We start from the raw sequence: 23,312 nt of genomic DNA, 5'->3' as shown, positions 1-23,312 counted from the left end.
CCACCAGCGTTCACCAGCCTCACCTGGACAGGGCAGGGGATGAGCCCCTGCAGCAGCCATCTGGGACTGCTGCCACGCTGAGGATGCACAGTGAAGCCCTCGGGGCTGAGGATGTGCTGCCAGGTCCCAGCACGGGCAGGATTCCTGCTGGGTCTGACTTGTTCCTCTGACTTGTTTTGGAGCAGCACAGGTAAGCCAGATGTCACCAGGACATCGCCCAGGGCATCAGAGTCTGCCATGGAGCTCCTAAGGGAGCTGCTCATTTTTAAAATGTTGATAGCATCAGGCAGAATCGCACTGGAGCTGTGGGAACCTCCACCCATGTCCCTGTTCCTGGCCAAAACACTGCTCTGCACTGAGCCCCTGCCCCAGGAGCCCACTGTGGGGATGACGGAACGATGGAATTGATGTGGTTTGTCTCAGGAACACTGGGGCAGCTTTCTGGGGAAGCAGCAGCTGGACAGGGTAACCTGCAGGCAGCTCCCACCAGGGTCATTCCAACCCCTTCTGCTCTGGAGGGATTTTGGAGCAGAACAGTGACAGTGGGGTTGGTACAGCATCCTCCCACTCCCATGGCAGCTGCCTCTGCACTGCCAAACTAAAATCACAGAGGTTTGGAAGGGACCATAAAGCACATCTCATACAACCCCTGCCATGGGCAGGGACACCTTCCACTGTCCCAGGGTGCTCCAGGCCCTGTCCAGCCTGGCCTTGGACACTTCCAGGGCATTGGCAGCACTGCTCAGATCAGGCTCCTCTCAGTGGCCACAGCAGGTCCAGAGCCTGGCATTCCAGTGGATGTTCCCACTCCCACCTCCCATGGCTGCACAGAACGTGGCACTGCTCACTGCCAGCCCTGGCAGCAGCACATCCAGGTGATTCAAACTGGAAAAGGGGACATTTAAGTTAGATATAGCAAAGACATTTTTCCCTGTGAGGGTGGGCAGGCCCTGGCACAGGTGCCCAGAGCAGCTGTGGCTGCCCCTGGATCCCTGGCAGTGCCCAAGGCCAGGCTGGACAGGGCTGGGAGCAGCCTGGGACAGTGGAAGGTGTCCTTGCTCAGGAAAAGGGGTATAATGAGATGAGCTTAAGGTCTCCTTTAAGCCAAAACATTCTGTGATTCCACAATTCTATGTTTAGAATAAATTCTCACCACCAAGAAAAAAAAAAAAAAAAAAACTTTGGGGAAAAATATGCAAAGCCAGTCAAGCTACTGGGCTTTGCTCAGAAAATGTCCCTAGACAACAGGACAAGTGACAAAGGGACACGACTGAGCTGCCATGTGTGACATTAATGCATTTTAAGTCACTTTGGAGTCAAAGAGACTGAGTAAGAGCTGAAACCTCTGCCAGCATTCGGGGCTGCTGTTGCCCCACTGGCAGAGCTGACCTAGAAACCAAGTGGCTCTGCACAGCATGGGGGTGGGGGGCTCTGATGGTGCTGAAGAGTCAAGAGCCAGAGCCTGAGCCAGGCAAAGAGGCTCTGGCAGTGACCCCCAGCACGGAGGGGACGGGGACCAGGGGGATGCACTTGACCAACACACACCTGAGGGTGCAGCGACATGCCCCATGTCCCCTGATCAGTGTGATCAATAAAAGAGCAGCTCCAAATCCATCAATTACATTTAATCCCTGATGATCTGTTAGGCTTCATTCCTGACTCGCTCTCTCCATGCTCACCTTCAGCTGGGAAGCAGCTCTGGAGGGAAGGTCCCAATGGGGAGCAGGGCTGGGGACTCAGGTGGCACAGGGGTAGGTCTGTCACTGCCAGGGCTCCCACCATGATCCCCGTGGTGGGAGTCACCCACACTACCTGGGCACACACTGCTCCAGCCTTGTCCCCAGTGCCCAGGCTGGGGGTGGCCCCAGCCCCTCCCCTCCACCTCACAGAAAGCACAGGGTAATCCCAGCCTGGCAAGACCTCAGGCTGGATCCTGCCCACAGCAGGGTAAATCCACCATTCAGTGGCCATGCTCCAATTTGTAAACGGGACAAATAAAAGGAAGGAACCATCAAGAGCCCATAGGAGCAGCTGTGCTGGGCTGAGCAGGGACTGGGGGGCAGGCAGGCAGGTGAGATCCACGCTCCCCCACACAGCATTCCAGTGTGGGCTGCATCAGTACATGCTGTCTTGTGTTTCCTTGGGAATTTAAATTGAGGAGAGAAAAACTAAAGCAGAAAAACTCCAGCAAACAGGGTGAGCTGAGTATGGGATTTACAGCTGCTGCACATGCTGCTGCCGAATCAGCACATCCTGGATTTGTGTCTTGTCGGCTTTTCTGCAGCATCTTCTCTTGGGCTGAGCCAACCAGCATTGCCCAAACCTGCCTGGTTTTGGGGAGTAAACCTGCAGCTTGTCCCACCACATGAGCTAAAAGCACACTCTGGATCTGTCGTGCAGCTGCCTCACCCATGGGGAGGTGTCATTCATACCACACTCCTATGGGACACCATTAGCAGTGCCACACATCTCTGGCAGCTCCAGCATTTAACTATGCCTGCAGAGCTCCTCCCTTTCTAGGGTACATCTCAACTGAAGACATGAGAGGGACAGAAATGGCTGCAGGTAAAACCTGCTCCATCACCTGCCAGTGGAGTGACCTAGGGTCCCACTCACCTCCTCCCAGCGCCTCGCTCTTTGGCCTTTGTTATCCAGGAATGTGACCAGATGTTCCTGCTCCTATGGACAACCTGAGGGCTGGGGAGTGCTGCTAGCTCTCCTGTAAATCAAAGCTGTCCTGGGGAAAAGTCACAAGGGGGGAAAGCCACACAGATTATTTTAGTGTTGTTGTTTCTCCAAAGTCGCTGATTAGTTGCAGACCTGGCCTGAGCATTGTTTTGGCAGGGTTTGTGTCTGGCTGCCTGCTGCAGCTCCAGGGTGTGCATTCCCTGGAGCTCGTTTACCCCTGTCCCTGTGCTACTTAACAGCAGCAGGGGTTTTGCTTCCAAAAATATTCCTTCAGGCAAAATAGTGTAAGAGCCCGAACACCTGGAAGTCCTTGGCACGGCTGTCCTCCCCAGTGCAGGGAGAAGAGAAGTGGCTGGTGGGAGCGAGCCTCTGCACGGGACAAGCTGTTCCTGGCACACCACACCCGGCTGCTGTGGCAATCAACACACACAGGTAACCAGGGGGACACCAAAGCACAGCAGAAATGCCAGCAGATGTATCTCATTACCTGTCGAACAATGCTGGTGGCACAGTGTCCCCACACTGCTCCTTCAGGCTCAGCTCATCCCAGCAGGCAGGGCTGCCTGCCCCATGCATCACAGGGCTTTGTGCACACACTGTTGATCACAGGCTGTGTTTTTCTGGTCTCTCTGTCTCCCAGCAGGAGGCTCCAGTATGTCTGTCAAAGTGTGTTACCCCCCTACACAGGAATTCTACTTCTCAAAATAGGCAGAGGATGAACAAAATTTGGCATAATAAATTGAGTTTTCCCACATTAATGTTCTTAGCATTCCCAGCTGCAAGGTCACTGAGCAAAAGTATTCCTCCTCAACAAATATTCCTGTTTTAACTCTTTCTTCCCAGCATCCATTTTCCTGGCTACAAGAAAAAGGATGGGAATAAGGCAGCTGACACCCTCCTTGTCAGGGGGTGACCAGACCTTCTCCTACACTGTAAGTGTGCAGCTCCACCAGGAAGTCAGCACAAGGCAGAAGCCTACAAAGCACAGCACATTCCTGCAGCTCCTGGAACTGGAAGGGAAAACCAGGAGCTGCCCAAAGACAAGTTCAGCTTCCACACTTCCACCAAATACACGTCCAGCAGAGGTTGGCTCCCTTCATTCCTGTGACAGCGTACAGCACAGCAGCTTTTGGGTGCCCCCTCTCCTGCGTCCTTCCTTATCAACCAAGACGTTTTGGGACAGATCCTGACACCCACTTCCAGGCCATGGAGAGGCAGGACATGTGGCAGGTCAGCCCCAGCCCCTCCAGCAGTCAGAGGGCACATGTGAGGCACACGCTGCTGGAGCACCAGGCTGGGTGGGGGAACTCCTGTGAACAAACCAGGTGACAGCAGCTCTCACAGGACATCCAACAGCCTGGAGAGGACATTTTAATGCCACCCTGCACTGCCTGCTGCCTCGATGGGTGTGATGGGGCCAGCAGCACCCAAGGGAGCTGCTTGCATCTGAGCTGGTCCCCCCACTCCCCAAGCACTCACCAGAATCAGTGAATCCCAGAATGGTTTGGGTTGGGAGGGACCTTAAAGCTGATCCAGTTCCACCCCCTGCCATGGGCAGGGACACCTTCCACTAGACCAGGTTGCTCCAAGCCCTTGGCCTTGAACACTTCCAGGGATGGGGCAGCCTCTGGGCATCACAGAGCTTCATCCTGGCAGAAATGTGTATGGCTGATTTAGGTCCTTCAGTCTTTACATCCTTCAATCTCTCCAAAGCCATTCTTCTTTGCTTGCATATTATCCTGGTTTTCTGTACCATTACAGAAGTATCGAAAATTGTTTAAATATTTTATTTGTTCTCACTGTGACAAGCCAGTTATTTTTCCTGAAGTCATCTAAGCATGATCTGCTTTTCAGAGCTGTCCTAGTTAAACACCAACATTTTACTCCCCAGTTCAGGCCGTGTGTTTTTCAGCTTAAAAGAATGTGATTTTCAGACATCTTATTAAATGTGCTACATTTGCTATAAAAAATTCCCAAACTACAGCCAGCCTGGAGCGTATTTGTGCATTTCCCACTATTTTTATTTATTCCTTTAAAAAGACAGAGTAGAAGGAAAAGATTTCCAGTGCTCCAAGCAATGCCTTTTTCTAGGAATTTTTCTCCAGTGAGTAATTCCTGGTTCCTTCCAAACCAGGAGTTACAGAGGGGTAATTTTCTGATGCTCTGCTGTAGGAACCACCACAGCTGCACAGCCCGAGGGGTAGAAGGGCTGGGAACAGCTCCCCATTTCCCCTCTCTGAGTTCACTGCAGGATGGGTGATGGAGAGCACAAGAAGCCAGTGCTGGCAGCAGCCCCCGAGCTCCCCACCAGCCATGGTCCCCCCCATCACCCCAGAAAACCCCAGGGCTCATTTTGGGAGGAACCCAGGAAGCAGCTCTGTTGTCCTCAATGGAGCTCAATGTCACTGGAATTCCTGCTACCGTGAAAAATCCCTTCTGTCAGAAAAGTAAGCCATTAACAATGATCCCATTTTATTCTGCCACAGTGATGAAACCGCAAAAATTGAGGAAAGAGAGAAAAAAACTGAAAGGAGACACTGCAGATGTTCACCTACTCCTTCAGTCTCAACCTTCCAGCCTTCCATCCTCTTGGATTTCTGTCTCTCCTGTGCAGCAAAAGGGACTCATTTGTCACCCCTTTGGGTCCCTGTGGCCTTGGGGATGATGCCCAAAGCCCTCCCTGCGCAGGAGGATTGCTCTGTGCAGGCTGCAAGAGAGCAAGTTCCCTCTGCCTCCTGGGGCTCCTGCTGCTGGAGCTGTAGGATCCAAGTGCTGGCAGCAGTGCAGATCCTTCCCAAGATCCTCAATTTGTTCACCTCACACCCAGGTGAACAAATCCCTGTTGCACATCCTGCCAGATCTGGGGTCTGCAAGACCCCCAAGGGGGGATGGCTCACAGGGCCCCTGCCCAGAGAGCTCCAGCAGCACTTCAGGGGAGAGCAGCCCAGCAAGCCCCAGGGCAAGGTCAAGCAGGAGTCACCCACAACCTTGGGAAGACAAAGATTCCAAAGGACAGGCACAACCCCACAGCCTGAAACACAGAGCAAGTCTCAGGCATGGGGAAGGATTAGAAACCAGAACACACCATGTGCCTGGAGGGGCTGTCAGAAGGCAGAGGGACAACCAGAGGACAAACCAACAACAACACAGCTCAAGGAGACATCAGACCATGAGACATCTTGAAATCCCCACATTTGAGGATCGGCTGTCAGGCATAAGCCAGACACTGGCACTGCTGGCTCTGCAGCCAAAGTGAACAAAGCCCTTTAAAAGTATAAAATACAGATAAAGCTTCATTCCATAAATATGTATATCCTCTTGGAAGAGCTGACTGGTGGAAAGAAGATGCATCTTTGAATGAGTTCTATGAGTATACAGTAGGCAAAGAACACCATCAAAGTTTTCCTCAAAGGAGAGGAGTGGAGAGGAGGGTAGAGGAGGGCAGGTAAAAGGAAGGAAGGACAGGGCAGGGAAAGGCAGGGCAGGGCAAGACACTAACTACTCCAGTGAACAGCAGTCTCCAAGGTGCTCTAAGGGTGCTCTAAGGACACTGCAATCATGTTAACTGCTCTTGCTGCAGGTAACTGGCTGGGAAGAGCCCTTTGGAATACTCTCAGGGTAGATGGAATTTCCAGGGAAAAAGCCTGACACATACTGATGTGAGGTACACAGGTGTGTCTGAATAGCAGGAGATTCAGTGTCACCTACAATTACTAAAGGCAGAAGAGGACAAACTCAGAGCATCAACAAGAACTTTTTCTATTAAAGTTTCCTCTTCATCCTCTGGGCCTCTCTGTGTGATTCACAACCAGGAGAGTTTCATTAAGCAAAGCCCTGTGATATGGGACGTGTTGTCAGAAGCCATGGAACCACCCCATGGGCACCTGTGACACCTGGCTCAGAGCATGGCTGGGGCTCCACAGGCTCTGACAGCTTTTCCAAGCAGCAATACAATCTCAGGGGCACAAACACCCATCTGAGGCTGCTACAAGAAATCTGGGATTTGGCAAGTCATTTATGCAAATTCCTATCTGCACTTAATAAACAACCAAGCGTCTGTGGCAGAAATGAAGAGATGCAATTCAAAGGGAATGCACTGAGCAGGGAGTTTAGTGCTAGAGAGAAACTCATGGAAGATTCATACATTCCCAAAGAACATCTGGTTCCATTCAACATCAAAAAAGCTACTTTGCGATTTTTCACCAGATAATGAGTTTATCAAAGATTTACTAATCACCTCATTCAATTCCTATCTCACCTCCCAAACCAAATTAGCAAAATTTAAGCAAGAAGTAAGGGAGAATTCTGAAGAAGGTACCTATTCCCCACCTCCTCACTATCTGGGCTGCACATGAAGATTGAGATCTAGCTGCTCCCAAACTGAATGGGAAACACAAAGTGGCTGCAAAGCAGAATTCACGCCTAAACACCGGGAAGATATGGTCTGAATTACAAACACAACATTAGCTGGAGAGTGAAGCTCAAGCTCCTGCATTTTAAGTTATGGCAGGAGTCATAGGAGATTATTCTGCAGGGATCAGTCAGACCTGGCACCAGAGGTCGGTGACAAGTGGCAGGAGTGACACCAAGCCTGACTTGTGCCGTGAGCTTGGCACAGGATTTGGCTTTACTGAGCCAAAACACTGCAGAACACAGTTTTAATCTAAAATATTAATGGGCACTAAATGTATAAATGATGTCTGCAAACGGTTCAGGCTCCAGCCCGTCTGTTTGTCCCAGCCTGAGGTTTGTTTGGTGTCTCATCCTCCTCATGCCTCTACTGCCTCTACCAGCACCTCACTGTTACCTGCCATGGCACCGGCACCCAGCTCCTGTCCCTATGGATTACTTCTCAGTTCCTCCATCTGGGAGCTGGGCAGAGCCTGAAATCAGACAATCCATGCTGGAAGAGATGAAAGCTGGAAGTGGACGGGGAATGAGGGCCAAGGAGGAGAAGGAGGAAGACAAAGAGGTTGTACTGACAATGTCCAAGGATGGGGAGGGACCATCTGAAGGAAAAGCTCAGTAAGAAACACAAAGGGAAGGAAACCACCCTGCCTACATTGATCTCTGGGGCTGTGAGACGCATCTCAGGGCTGTGACATCCATCTCTGGGCTGAAACACCCATCTCTGGGCTGAAACAGCCATCTCTAGGGCTGTGATACCCATCCCATCTCTGGGGTGCATCCCAGCAGCAGGAACTGAGTTGGGCAGCCAGAACCATCTGCACCAGACAGCCCCCTCCAAGCCCCCTCCCAGCACGACACAGGGCAAGCGAGTCACTGCCAAGACTCCAGAATACGACTCCCTCAGCCCTCCTTTCTCACAGCTTCCCCACCCCACACTCCCCATCAGGGGCTGGTGCTGGAAAGGGGCACTGAGCTGGCTGCCACAGCCTGAGAACAGAACACAGAGCCCGCGCTCGGGAGCCTTCCCTCTCCCAGCGTGCCCTGAAAATTCATCTTCCAGCTCCGATGATCAAACAAGCTGATCAAATGCTCCAGCAGCTGGGTTTTAATTCCCTGTTGATCCAGCTCTGCGCACACTCAGGAGCCTTTTTCACTCCTTCCCCCACCCCTGCAGCAGCAGGCAGAGGAGCTGAGCCTAGGGACAGTCGGCTGAGGCAGAACAGCACCAGGAGAGTGTCAGCAATCACACACATCTCCTCCCCTGTCCCATACTGGAGGATTCCTCTCAGTTTAAAACCTTTTCCAGGCAAAATACCAGAGAAACTCCTGCAGATGCTAGAGCAAAGATCTACTTGCTTTATTTTGAGGGGCAGGATCTTCCAAAGATTCCCTCCCTTCTGAGGGAGAGTCTGATGGACAGGAAATCCCCAGAACGGGGAAAACTTCCCAGAGAAACATCCTTTGCAGTTGGTGGCATCACTCTCAAAAGCCCGGGCACGTGGGGACAGTTTACTAATGAGGATTGCAGCATCAAATTATCTTCTGCAGCACACAACAAACAATGCTAATGGTGGGATAATGTCAGGCAGAATCACAGTGGATTGGAACAGCACTGAAAGCACATGTTAAACAGACATATAATTACCGCTGTGGCGTCTCGATAATATTAATAACGCTGCTCATTAGACTGATATAAATAGCAAGATTAATTGTCACAAAACTTCAGTGTCAGGGTTGAAAGGCAGCTGCAAACCTTGCACTTGTGTCAGGGCCAGAAGAGACAGCACCCAGCACTGATGGTACCCAGAGATTTCTGGTGGCACCTGGCCCCGATGGAGGGAGCTGGCATGAGGCAGGCAGCAGCAGGAAGACACAGCCCAGCACTGAGCAATACAAAGTCCTCTCTATCCCAAAGACTCCTGAACACGCCAAGGACAGCCAGTATGACCCTGGAGCATGTCCCCACGCAACCCTGGCAACCTTATTTTTTCTGGATTGACAAGGAAACAGCCTGTCTGAAGGAAAGAAGCTGCTACTTTCCCTTAATACCTTGATGACAAAGGAAAGTAGCATTGGGAGCCATTGGTGAAAGTGCTCTTCCACTTGGCCTTGCTATGTTCCTGCCCAAGTGAGCAAGAAGAGCTCCCAAGAATGGTTCAGAAACCCACATCCCACTGCTGGGAAAGGCAGACAGGAGTAAATGGGGACAATTAAGCCAATGTGCCCCGTGGCAGACCTCCTCTCTCATCCACAGTTGTCTCCTGCTGTGAGAGGCTGTCATGGAGCAGCACCAGGCATGGGCTGGAGGGTGACACCACAACCTGGTTCTCCCTTCCTCGCCTCCTGACAGAAGAACAAATTTGGATGGAAAAAGTGGAGGAGCTGGCCAGAAGGGGTGGGTCCCTTCCAACTCAGGATATTCTGTGATCCTATGAGGTGTAAAGCCCGTGGAGACTGCCACATAAATAACCTCTCCCAAACTCCTGCTTTGGGTGGGACGTGCCTGCACTGAACCAACTTTTCCACCTTCTCAGCAGCAGCAGCAGCAGCACGGTGTGAGAGCCCCAGGGGGCACGTTCATCCCCACCTTCAGCCGGGCCGTCCCACAGATCCCGGGGAACCTGCCCTGAGTTTCTCCCTGGCTGCGAGCCACGCCGAGGGGAGCGGGAGCTGCTCGGCTGGGTGAGCTCTGCGGGCGCTCCGGGCTCCCTGCCCCAGCACCTGGCTGCGGGGGCAGCAGGCAGATCCTGGGAACGCGGGCAGGGGCACGGGGAGCGGTGCCCGGGCTGGCAGGTCTGCTGTGGGCGCCGCCAAAGCGCGCAGCAGGACGCAAACCCCCGGGTTGCTCTGGGAAGTAGAACCCACACGCCAACAACTGCCTGGGATGGGGCTTATTTTGGCTGATTTGTTGCTTATGTAAAGCCACGTCGAGGCTGTACAAACCAGCGCTGGAGATGCTGAGATAGATGCACTCGGTACAAACTGAGCCTCAGGGTGAATGTGCCAACGCTGGAGAAGGCTTTAACCCCTTGTGCACACGCAAGCAGAGACTCCCAGTTCTTCTGCCTTTACCCCTTTGCTCTTTTGCTTCTGGAAAAGTAAACAAAAAGCCTAAATCTACTGAAAAATCACCAAAACCATCACCAAGCAATGGCACAAACAGTATTTTTGGAGTTTCTTCTGTGGCCAGAGCCTTGGTGCTGCCTGGGGACTCCTTTTGCCCCTGGATGAATGGGGTGCTAGAGGGGACTTGGCAGAGATGTGGACACTGAACTTCCAAAGCCTTTGTATCCCAGAGTCCCACCAGACCAAGTGGCACTGTGGCTGCCACAGAAATCCTGGGCCAGCAAAGCCTGTGCACGTGCCCCTGCACAGCCAGGGCACCACTGGTGACTCTGATGGGTTGAGGCCCACAGCAGCCCATGGGTCTGAGCCCACGGCCTCCTCCAGCACATCCCAACACGCTCCCGGGCTGCCCCGGCACAACAGCAGTGCCAGCTTATCCAGCAGATCTTGGGCACCAGCCCCATGGGTTGCTCAAGCTCCAATGTCTTACGGCAATGGGCATGAGAGAAAATGCCTGAACACGTTTTCCCTCCCGGAGCAAACAGCCCTGCCCGCCGTGGCTGCCCTGGGGCTGGGCACACTGGCGTTGCTGGCAGGTGCCCCAAGGCACCCCAAGGCAGCGGCTCTGGGCAGAGCAGAGGGAGCCCATGTGCCCAGCCCTGCCTCCTGCCAGCCCTGATGCCCTCCTCACCCCAAAACCATGTGCCAGCCAGTGGCACTGAGCACCCCAGGAGCTCCCTAGCCCGTGCCATGCCTCTCCCAAGCCTCTCTGCAGACCACCTTCAGGAATGAGAGGGGGAACCAACCCAAGGCAGACTTTTCCAAAAGTTACAACATCTGGGAAGCGCGGAGGGGAGGGACCACTGGAGCCTTCGTGCTGAGCACAGGGTAAGTGCTCATGCCAAAACCTGCTGCAGCTGCTTCAAACTTGGCTAAAGCTGCACCCAGTGAAGTGCAAAGCTCCCATCAGCCTTACTCGCTGCTCCAGAAAAAGCCCATCCATTTCTGATAAAAGGAAAAGTCTCCTTCCCTCCTCCACCCTAGGAAGGAAATGGATCTGCTCTATGATACAGCCAGTAAAGGGGAGCCTCAAGCACTGCAGGCAGGACCCCAGGGCCACTCATGGACCCTCGGGGGGGGTTGATAAGGGGGCAGTGTCACTGTCACCCCCTCCTCACAAATGCAGACCATCTCCACACGCACAAGGTTTCCCAGCGTGGACCAAGAGCATCCAGCTGTTTCCCTGGGAGAGCCCTGGGTCAGGCTGGAGCCACCACCACTGGCATGCAGCAGCAAGACAAGGGCTCTCGAGGGGCAAGCAGCAGCCCCCAGGTAGCCCCTGCCCCTGGGACCCCTGCCAGCCCCTGCCCTCCAACCCTGGCTGCCCAGCACAGGCCTTCCATTCCATCCCAGTGAGTAAGAGCCTGAGGGAGTCATGAGGCTGGCTGGAAAATCCCAAGAGTTTCAGAAAATAAACAAACACCTTGTGGGTTTGCTTTGGTTTTTTTTTTTTTTTTTTTCCCCAAGCCTTTGGAGTGGATGTGAGTCAACGTTTGAGCTTCCCTCCAAAGTCTCAGCATAACACACATACCAGCCCTGGGATGCTTGGCTTGACATGATTTTGATTTCACATCCCCTCTCCTCCCAAAGGAGGGGCTTCCCAAATCCCCTGGAATAGCTGGGATGGTGCTTGAACCAGAGGCACCCTTCAGCCCAGTAAGTCCCACTGGGGCTGGCCTGGTGGGCAGCAGACTGGCATCAGCAGCACAGGGAGCTGCACAGAGCATCCCAGCTCCTCAGGGTCTTGGCCTGGCTCCCAGCTCCCAGTGGGAGAGAGAATCTGGGAACCCCAAAGGTCCCTGCAGCAGCTCCCTACGAAGTTCAGCACTGGAGCTACACCTGAGGAGGACTATGCACATGGAAGGAAGAACAGGAATTCCCACATCCAGGAAAATCACAGCCTCACCTCTTTGTACCCTTTGCCACCACACAGGAGCTCAGCTGCATCAGCCAAAACCCTTGGGCCATTCTCTGCAGCAGATCCTGAGTTATTATAATGAAAGGCTGACACAGGAATCCTGCTCCCTGCCTGCTCCTGACCCCTTCCCTGCCTGCTCCTGGCCCCATCTGGCTCCAGCAGCCCCTTTCCTGCTCATCCACCGAGGGGTCAAAAGACTCTTTCAATACTGAACGGTGTCAAGGCACAAGAGTATCCCAACCAATCCCCCTGGCAGACCCCAACCCTGAGGGTTACTCACTGAACCTTGATCTAATTTGCTTTTCCTTCCTTTCTCCCCCCCCATTAGTCCCTCATCTTTCTTTAGAGACGATCTTTGCCAATGGGAACTTTTTGTTCCCTCTGACGCCACAGATTTATGTGCTGGCAGGGCTACTGCGAGCAGCAGCTTCCACGAGAGGCCTCGGCCTGGGCTCTGGAACAGCCCCATTAGAATTCCATTTCTAGATTTTGATCGTGGTGGTTTACAACAGCTAAAAAGTAGCTTTTGTGCACTAAATAACTCACCACAGATCATACTAGAGGTGTGCAGGATCCCTTCACTTACCCAAGGTTACACAAAGCTCAGCCGTGGGCAACTCGAACAATAAACTCCTTGGCTGGGCATGACTTGGATTTAAATTATTCCAAAACCGTCACGTTTATTACTCTCTATTCTCCCTAATTTTCCCCGCTCTCCCTGTGCCTCAGCCCAGCAGTGAATGGAGCTCAGTGCCAGGGCTGCCTCTCTGGCAGGACCCCCAGGCATCCCTGCTCTGCCCCGCTCACACCCAGTTTGGATGAAAGGATGGAAACCCCCAGCCCGGCCCCTGCAGCCCAGCCTGGGGGCAGGTGGGCAGGAGAACAGCCCCTCCTACCTTCCTGCTGCCCACAACGGGAAGGGTGTGGTTCCCCATCAGCTTCCCAAGTCTTTTTCTCAAGGCTCTGGTCCCATATAAAAGGGGCTTTGCCCCTGCTGCTGTATTAGAGCCATGGAAGGGTTTGGGAGGACATGAGTTAGTGATGAACAAGGTGCTGGCTGATGGCTGGATGTCGGAACTCAAATTGTCCCTCAGACGTTTTTGGAGGTTCCAGGCCCAGGTCAGAAGCATTTGAGACCCTGACAGGCAGCTGGAAACAGATTTTGGATTTGAACCACGGAATGATTTACCAACCTTGCAGGAAGAACAAGAAGTCACAAAAGTTTAGATATTATAGTAGAAGTAGTCACAAAGTAGAGGGAAGAGTTTTTGAGTGCTGTACAGGGGGGTTTTGGTTTTGTACATGGGGGTCAGAGGTTTAAGATGGAGGGATCTGGGCCTGCCCTGTCTTCCCTCTTTCTCCTTCCTTACCTCCATGTTCTTGGTGTTGTTGGCACTCACAGATTGGGTTAGAGTAGAAAAGCACCATTTAATATAGGTAATAAGCATTGGGGGAAAACTGTAAACACGTAATACATAATGTACCATATAAAAGATAGAAAAGCACCATTTAATATAGGTAATAGGCATTGGGGAAAACTGTACCCATGTAACACGTAATGTCCCATATAAAAGACAGCAGCAGCCCTGGGCAGAGGGGGAGAGAAGAAGCAGTCGGGAGTCAGAGAGGATGTCAGGGTGTGTGTGTGCCTCTGCCTGAGCTGTGAGCAAACCACAGCAGCCCAAGGAGAAAATCTTTTAGATAACTTGCAATAAACTGCCTTGAGACCGAACAACAGAGACTGCTGAGCCTTTCTTTGGCAGCACGGCTTGGAGGAGAGATTTTTCCACCACACGGAGCCACCCCCGACCCAGGGTGGACTTCGGCAGCTGGACTCGATATTAAAGGGCTTTTCCAACCTGAAGGAGTCCACGATTCAGCATCTCAAACCCCACACTCGGAGTTTTGACCCAAATGCACCACTCACTACACGCCCCTCGGAGAGGAGAATCACCCAGGAGCTGCCCATGCATTACATTAATTAATCCTGAGGAGAATATAAAATAACTCAGCATCAGTCTAAGACACAACCCCCATCTGGCACGGCCTCTGACCAGAATCCAGAAACAAAGCAAGAGAGAATAAAAAAAAAAAAAAGAAAAAAAAAAAGGAAGAGAAAAAGTGGGAAGAAAATGGATTAAACCCCAGAGTTCAGGGAGTGACACGTTTAATTGCTAATGTGGCTTTGGGATTATTCTTTTTTAAGGCTTTTTTACCAGCCCAGCTGGTGTCATTCTCTAATACCCAGCAAGCAGCAAACAGATTGTGGGAGATGAGTTGCACTCTCGCTGTGCTTTCTGCTAATAAATAAATAAATAAATAAATACAGATCAAAGGAGTGAAAAAAACCCTTCTGGTAATTTTTTTCCCTTCTGTTTCCCAACTGGTCCCAAACATATTTCCTGCTGAGACTGACAAGGAACACTGTGAAATTCAGAATCACAGCTTTAAGAACCGAGTGGCATCAGATGAAACAGAAATGCTGGGTTTGAGCAAGGGAAGAAGGAGCTGAGCAAACACGGCCCAGGGCAGAGGCCTGGCCTTCCCAAGGCAGGGGCATTGCAAGGAGTGAAGGGGGTCCTCAGCCTCCCTAGGACCAGCCCCAGGCTGTGCCACCCTCCTTCACCCTCTTCCCAGTCCTAAACTTCAATATAGATTATTTTCCAGTGGCCACACTATCATGTGTGGGAAGGGAAACAATAAATTTCCCTCTCATTTAATCAGGAAAAACAGATAAAAATGAGCTAAGACAATAATTTCTCTTCTTCCAGGGTATAACAACCACGCTACACCTAAGGCAGATTGCAGGGCTCACAGATGGTGATGAGAAGGAGGAACACAGATGCCCAAACTGCAGGTCCTGGCTGCATTTGCCACTCCCAAATCCACTGTACTGCTGGGAATGCTACCTGCAGGGTGGGCTTCCCCTGAGGGGTGCTTGGGAGATGTGCCCAAGGAAAGCCCAAACATAGAGAAGACCAAGAAATAAATAAGCAGCACTTTGTCTCCAGCAGAAGCATCAGCTAAAGGACCAACACCAGATTCCTCTCTGGTCCGCAGCAACTGGCACTCCTTGGCATTAGCAAGCCCAACACGGCCCATGGGCATGCTCTTAGGGGAAGGGTGAGAGCATTCCCAAGGGAAATGCTCTGACCCCTCAGGTGGAAGAGCTGGCACATTGCAGCTCACACCTGGGACTGGACAAATTGCTGCTCAGTGGGAGACTGCAGCCTTGCACACATCACCTGTAGCCCGGCTCTGTTAAAAATTCACCCTTTAGTCTCGTGCCTTGTAAGATTAAAGCAAAACCCCAGGACTCCTCCAGCCCCAATGGAACAGCACCAGCCCCCTCTGAGCCTGTGGCACTGTGAAGTGACCCACAGCAGCTGTGAATCTCCCCTGCCTCTGATGCACAGCTTCCCGAGGAGCTGGGGAAGAGATGCCACTGCATCCTTTTCTCCAGCCCTGCCACTGAAGGACAATACCTCATGAGCCCTGTACTGGTGCCTGGGAGTGTCTGGGAGGAGAATGCAATGGAAGCCACCACGTATGTCCCACCTTCATCTCTGCAATAAATAACCTGCTCTGTCCTCACCTGGCACATTCCAAACAAAACCAGTAAGTTTATGTTGCAAACAGCATTCCTAAAACACATTCCTAACCCCCCACCCCGCCCCAGCTGCTTTCTCCTTAACACCCTCTCTAAGCATCCTTCCATTTTCCAGCCTGCGTGGCTTCCTGCTGGATCTGACTGTTGGAAGCAGATGTGGCTGAAAAGAAATTCATACTCTGCTGCCTTTAACCTAGTCATTAGTCTCCGAGAACATCAATGTTCTTGACTCCACTGTGGGCTCACAGCTTCCCAACATCCTGGCTCAGCTTTATGCCTGCAGATGCCATCAGGGAATAGCCAGCTTTCAACTTCTGCACCCAATAAATGCACAATCCTCCATCCAGTGTTAATAAAAAATGGTTCTGTGCACCACTTATCCAGGAAAAACACCATTCTGAGCAGTATGGAAATACTCAGGGTGAGTTATTTTGAGATGAAACTTTACAAACACACTTCAGAAAGAGGTATGGGTTTTGTCATGCAGCATGCTGCAGCTCCATTACCCCTGAACCACTTGGAAACCTCTCCTTCTCTATAGTACTGGGAGAGCTTCAGGCAGGACACAACTCCTTCCTTGGCAGGCCAAAGAAGGGGCTTGTTTTTTTCATGTTTTCCATTAGAGGTTGGATTTTTATGGATCACTCTACCACAAGTATCCGACTCCAGCCAGGACACAAAGCTGTAGTGAGTACATCCATCAGGCTCTCTTGTCTCTCGACCTTTAGTTTCCAATTACCATCATCATAAAAATAAACAAACAAAGCCAAAGAACTCATGCTGAAAGACAACCCGTGCGTGTTTTCTTTTGGATACCGGATGTCTGGTTCCCAAAAGCCCTCTGGAGAAACAAGGGAGGAATCTGGATTTATCATTTTGGCACATCCTGCATGACACACACCTTTTTACACATTATTTGCTGAGCTTATCCCATAAACCAAAGATGCCCTCAAGAGCGCAAAGGGGTTCAGCTGGCTCACAAGTATTTGGCTGCATATTTTGAACACTACAGTGCCCAAATCCCAGCCTTTCACAAGCAGATGTGAATGCTTGGGAAAGCCAGAGTGCCCACAATGGGCTCCAAAAGGGCCATGCTCAGTGGAGGTGCATGGGATAGCAGGATGCAGATTTATCCAACAGCTTTCTCAGGAGGAAAAGGTGTTTCCTGCTGGGACATCCCACCCCATTCCCTGGCCACCGTGGCTGCTCACACCTCTGGCCATGGGGCAGGAGCCCATCCTGCCCTCGGCTGCTCAGGTCTCTCCATCCTGGAGCACATCTGGTGAAGCCCCACAAGCACAGAGCTGATGGGGTCAGTGCCAAGGGGAGCTCACACTGGTGGTGGTGTTTGAAATCCCTCCCAAGAACACTGCTGGGCATGTTCCCATCAAAGCAAAATACTCTCCCAAACCAACCAAATGAAGGGAGGGCAACCAGCAGGACCAGGAAATGCCTAATCCATGCCACAGAGACTAAGACGATTGGAAATAGCCCTGCTCCTCATATCTGAGAGTCTGTTTGCTCCACGCAGCAGAGCCAAGGACACTGAGCTATCCCACAGACACTGTGAACACCCAAAGACAGCCCTAACCCTGCTGTGCATGAGCAGAGCCCAGCACAGGGGGACTGGGTGCCTCATGAGTGTAACAAGTCAGCAGGACTCACACTCGGTGCCATTCCAGTGCTGCCACCCAGCCTGGCTCCCCTCCCAGCTCCTGACACAATGCTCTTCCTCACATGTACACACTTTAAATGCTCCCGTGGCACATCACACAGCACTGCAGGGCCATGACACCTGCAAGGGCAGGGCTCTCCAGCTGCTCCAGACGTGCCCTCCTACGACCACCCAGCCAAGAGCTCAGAAGCAGAATCAGAGGTGCAAGAACTTGTTCATCTGGAAGCCAGCTCAGAAAATTTTGGGGACACACCCCTGCTTTCCTCATCACAGACCTACTTGTTTGTTGATAGAGATCAAACCCAGGTGGGCTGATCTGCCGCTGCTCACAGAATCCTTTGGGGTGGAAAAGATCTTTGAGGTCAAATAAAAGGTCACAGCTCCCATGGGGAGCAGAATCTGTCAGCTCTGGGGGATGTGCCCAGCTCCACAGTAGCCAACAAGCACATTTCAGCAAGAGGATGTTTCCCTGGAGATCCTGAAAGCACAGAGCAGGAGCTGGGACACTCTGCAGAACCAGCCTACAGCTGGTAAGGTAACCCTCGCTCCTCTCAAGGTCCCTGAGATCCATCTCCATTCCTGACACAGGAGGATTTATCAGCAGATGTGCTGCTACTGCATATTGATTTCTACAAAAAGGCACATCAAACTACTTCAATTGGATATTCAAAGTTGTTTCTTTAAAAAAAAATAACACATCAGCTGTCAAGGTAAAATCACTTAATTACACCTGTCAGGTGTTTCACAGGCTAATGTGATAATAATAGCAATATTCAGTATCAGAGTGCAAGGTTTTGAGTCTTCTGAGAAATTCATCTGACACTCAACTGCACGTAGCCGACTTTCCAAATTACTCAAAGCCACTGAATGTTGCTGGGACCCATTTTTCAGGGACACACATGCCAGGAATCACCAAGCAGAGCCTGAGGAGAGCCAGCATCACCCCCAGCGCTCAGCCAGCAGCATCAGCTGAGCTCTGCTCATTCCCACTCTTGAATATTCATTGTGCCCAAATGCAATATATCCTGAATATTAAACAAGAGCTACTCAGGGCAGGAATATCAATCCCTAGGCAAAGCTGCTGGTTGTTTGGGGAAAGGAGGGCTGCCAGCTGTGGGGAGAGGGACAGCATTGCTGCTCCTCCACCTGCCAGGGAGGTTGCAGGGGAGGAGGGCTGGCAGCCTTGCAGCAGCCACCCTGCATGCAGCGCAGGAGATGCAAGGGCACACAGCCCCCTCCACCAACCCTGCAGCCCAGTGCTGCTCCTGGGACAGCACTGCTGCCCAGCCTTCAAGCAGGGCTACAAAAGCAGCTCTCCAAAACTGATGGCTATGCATTTTTTAAAGCAAAAATAGGTTATGTTTCCTCCAAAGGGTGGTACCTTCCAACGTCAGCACCTCAGGACCCCTTGTCCCATCTCACTGAGCTCTGCCCAGCACAGCCAGCCTTCAGGCAGGGCTGGTCACTGAGGTGGCTCAAGTGCCAGGAGCAGAAAGAGGGGAAAAAAAACCCCAAATAAAACAGAAAATGCAGCAGCTGTGAGCTCTCCAGAAATGCAGCCAGTGGATGGGAAGGATGGAGACTCTCACCCTCCACAGCCCCTCCGTGCAAGAGGGTTGCCTGAAAGGGAGCCCTTTCTCAACAGCTCAGGAGGGAAAAGCAGACAGGCAACCACACCCCGCTGCAGAAACACAGGACTTTGATCAAAGAAGGTGACACCTGTTCTTTAAAAAGAACCTCATCTGCAAACCATCCTTCTGCCTCCAGAGAGCCGGGACTCCAGTTCTGGGCTGCCATCTTCCAGGATACAAAGGCTAGAGATGAATCCTCCAGCCTCATCCCAAACATAGGATCACCAAGGGATTTTTACACAGTTTTATGCTTTCATTTTCCAGCTCAAGCTGCTCTTGAGATAGCAACGTTGAAATCATCTTGGATGTGAATGTAGATTTGGAAAAAGTGAGAGATTAATCGAATCAAAGCAGTTTGCAGCTCTGCTATCTCAATATCCATAATAGCTTAGTTATTAATAAGATAAAAAAGAAAACCCTGCCTAAAAAGATTTCTGGGAAGCAAAGCAAATGATCAAAGATCCCAGCTCTCAGTGCTGGTTCCTGGCCCCGTGACCTCCAAACAGTCAGTATTTAAGCAGGGATGAGGATGATCTTCTGGGTGTTCAGTGTCAGCTGAGCACTTGCTGCTCTGCCCGAGGGCAATGATGGGGATGAGAACCCTGTGGTGGGGACCCTGGTGTGTGGCACAGGTTTCCCTGCTCAGGGAGGTCACTAGATAACAAACTAGCTCTGAGGTAACACTAAAAACACCCAGAGCTGTTGAGCAGCTCATGGCTGAGCTGGGGGGCCCAAAGCCCCCTTGCCCACACAGCTGAGGCTGTGGCACCTGAGGGGACACGTGTCCCTTCCTCAGGTCCCCACAGCAGTGGGGGCTCCAGCCTCCACCACCACTGACCTGGAGTGAGCCTTGGCTGGGGCTGCATCCCCTTGTCTCCCCTTCTGGGAATAAAGCAGCCAAAGCATCCCTGGCGCAGGGCTCAGGGGCCAACAGCTCCGACACCACCAGAACCCTGTTCCTGCTGGGAACTGCCCCCATCTGTTCTGTGGGAGTCTCAGCAGTCACAACTGCAGCCCTTGTCCTCAGCTGACTCTTCTTAGTGTGAAGAAACAGAGATATACACACCAAAATTCCTCTGAGCCCCATGGCAGTGCAGTAAATTATAAATCAAGCAGCAATCTGTGACTCACCCTGCACTAGTGGGAACACACTCGCAGCTCCCAGGTGAGCAAGTCCCACGGGGAAGCGTGATGGAGGATTTTCCTCAATTTTCTACCCTACCACTCTCCTAAAAGCCTTGGAATCACTACCAGCTCTCTGCACAATTTGTCAGCACAGGGAGGCTTTGTTAACCCTGTCTCACTCCCACAGCCCCACGGGAGGCAGTGCTGCTCTGACAGGTAACAGAGGATGGGTTTTCCACCTGGCTCATGGCTCTTTCTCCAGCAGAGAGCAAATGTGTTACAAAACACCACACTTCTCTTTCTTTTGCATATTTCCAGCCTGTCAATCTACACAAGACTCAGCGCCAGCAAAGGAAAAGCCTCCTCGGAGCTGGCCCTTCTCTGGCTCTTTAAAGGGATCAGAGCTCACAGAAAAGCCACTGACAGTGGCCAGTAATTAAGGCAAAATCCTTTCTTCAAATACTCCTTGCACCAGAAATGGTGGCCGGAGGAGCCAGCTGGAGCTCTGCACACAGAGCTGCTCTTGCTGTGTCCCCCAGCGTGACCCTGCCCCAGCCCTGGCACCGCAGCGCGGGCAGGACCCAGGCAGGCAGGATGCCAATGACAAATTTCAAACAATCTGCATTTATAATTGGCTGAGATTTCAGCAGGCAGATAATGCACTGCTGTCCGGGCACTTGCTGTATCTAGGTCAGGCCATTCGTTTTGCTCTTAATCCACACACAGTTTTAATTTCATCTTTAATGTTGACTTCCAGCCGGCGCTCAACATCTCGACCCCTCCCACACCCACCAAGAGGGAAAACAAGCACCACCATCCTGATGGATGCTCCCAGCCATGCTCACACAGCAGGAGCTGCCTGCTGGAATGGGGAATCAGAGAACTATGGAATGGTGTCTGCAGCTGATAACCCTTGACATGAACCTTCCCAGGGAAACAGAATGTCACTGCATCCATGCCTGGCACCCCAACTTCACAAAGCTCCTGGACATGACCCAGCACTCCATCCTCTGCCCCAGCCTGCCTGGCATCCATGTGGTCCCTGCTCAAATCCAGAAAACTGCTCACACCGGCTGAATTGTAATTTACGACATAAACAAATGGAGTTGAAGATGCACAAAATAAACCCATCATGTGCATTAAAGGGATTAAAGATGGTTCCTAAAGCATCTGGAGGTGTATAATACAGTATGGATGGATCATTGCAGAGCACCCATGGGGAAGCCAGGCTACTGGCACACACTGGAGACTTTAGATGTAAAACCAGCTTGGAAGAAAGGGGAGCACTGGGAGAAGGTTTCTCATTTACACATACTAGTCCAGTTTCAGGCACTCAGCTCTTCTAAAGAGACAAAAAAAATTCCCCACCAAAGATTTCTGCGGAAAGCACAGCCCTTCTGACAACAGGAAGTTACTCACTTCAAAAATCCAATTTTTCATCAAAAAAATCTAACTTGAAAGGCGTTCCCAGCTCACTCAGAATGCGGGATCAAAGCCAGGGATTAAGTGCATCTGCTCACTGCTGGCTGCCCGAGAGCATTGCAGAGCTCTGGGAGCAGCCTCCGAGCTCACCAGTGACGTCCTGAGGAGGGGACAGAGGGGCAGAGCCCTGCCATGGGCACGGGACATGGGAGGCAGCAGCTGCTCCACCGGCCACAGATTCCCAGGCAGCAGCATCCTATCAGCACATATTTAAGGATTTTGAGTATTTCAGGTACTTGCAAGGATTTTCATTGCTGCCAAGGAGCACACAGTGGTTGGAGCTTGGACCGAGACCATGTAAGGAGATGGCACAAGATGCCAAAACAAAACTGGCTCTGTTGGTGAAGCCCAGCATCGATCCTGAGCAATCTCTGCAGTGGAGGCAGAGTGTCAGGAAAAGAGACACCCAAAACCAGCCCCACCAACGCACAGCCAGAGGCAGGGATGTGCTGGAGGATGAAGCAGAAGGAGGAAACACATTGAGGTCCTCTCCAGGTAGCTTGGTCACCCTCACCCCTGCTCCCCCAGCAGCTCCAGCCCTGCAGAGACTGAGGAGCTGGGCAAGATGAATGGCACAGGAAAAACGGTTTCAGCAGAGGAAAGCTTCCATCCATGGCCAAAATCACTTCAGATTCTTATTTAAAAGGGACAAGAATAGTGTTCTGGCAACCTGCTAGGCTTCCTCAAAAGGATTTGCCTGGCTGGAACAGGCTAGATCAGGGAGGAATATTCCAGGGTTTTAATTTCTCTGTCCAGGCTTTACTGCATGCAAACATACATGGTCACTGCTTTCGAAGGTTTCCAATTTGCTAATTGAGACATTTCCTCATGGAAAAAGAATGTCCTGGACTACGGACAGGGCTGCTGGCGCAGCTCTGCACACCGGGGAAGCTTAGGTGAGGATGATGAGATGGGAGACTGGCAGGCAAAGCAAGCCTCCCCAGGCCCCATTTGGCAGCACTAACCCAAAGCCAAACCTGGTGGCTGGAATATGAGGAAGAAACACCCAGGACATCCCATCCTATTCCTCATGCCATCTGGGGTGTTTAGTAACAGCACTGGGCACATCACAGTAAGCTCAGGAGAGTCTGGAGACAGGGAGGTGGGAAACCAGCCCAAGAAACTGGACATCTAGGAAGATTTCTTTCCAGGCACCAGTTCGTTTAAAAACAAGGAGGAAAAAAAATAATCTGGTCTGTCCAAAAAACCCCCAAGTGTTCTGTGTTTTTGCTGGAGCACTGAAGTATTCCTTCTGCCCTCAAAATACATGAGTAGAGAGAGTGGTTTTGTTCTGAACATGAACAGGTCAAAGATCCCAGAAAAGCACTTCTGGGGCAGAATGAGCCTGGAACATGAAGGGAGAAAGGCCAGAGGAAGCAGCAGCTGAGAAAGGCATGAGCAGGGTTCTAATGGGAACACGACTGCTGCCACAGTCACGCCTCACCAGCATGACCTCAGATGGGACTTGCAGGTTTTTTCATTTAAAAAAAAAAAGGAATGAAAAGTGTTTTGCAGGCTTATTCAGAATGCACGGGGGGCAGAGGGGGATTTCAAACTTCATAAAGGTCAAACATCATCCAAGCAGGTTCACATCACATTCGCCACAACCTCAGCTCCCACATAAAGACCGAGCTTCAGAGCGCTCCG

At 51.7% G+C, this 23,312-nt stretch overlaps 1 protein-coding gene across 2 annotated transcripts in view; it reads right to left on the bottom strand.

The window, feature by feature from the left end:
- MID2 (midline 2) overlaps positions 1-23,312 on the bottom strand; it is a 63,335-nt gene that overhangs the window by 24,033 nt on the left and 15,990 nt on the right. The gene's annotated exons all lie outside the window — the stretch shown is intronic.

The sequence above is a fragment of the Taeniopygia guttata genome, chromosome 4A, assembly GCF_048771995.1.
Source record: "Taeniopygia guttata chromosome 4A, bTaeGut7.mat, whole genome shotgun sequence".
In the NCBI taxonomy this organism is placed as follows: Eukaryota; Metazoa; Chordata; class Aves; order Passeriformes; family Estrildidae; genus Taeniopygia; species Taeniopygia guttata.
The sequence above is the reverse complement of the archived record's forward strand: the minus strand, read 5'-3'. Positions and strand labels throughout refer to the sequence as shown.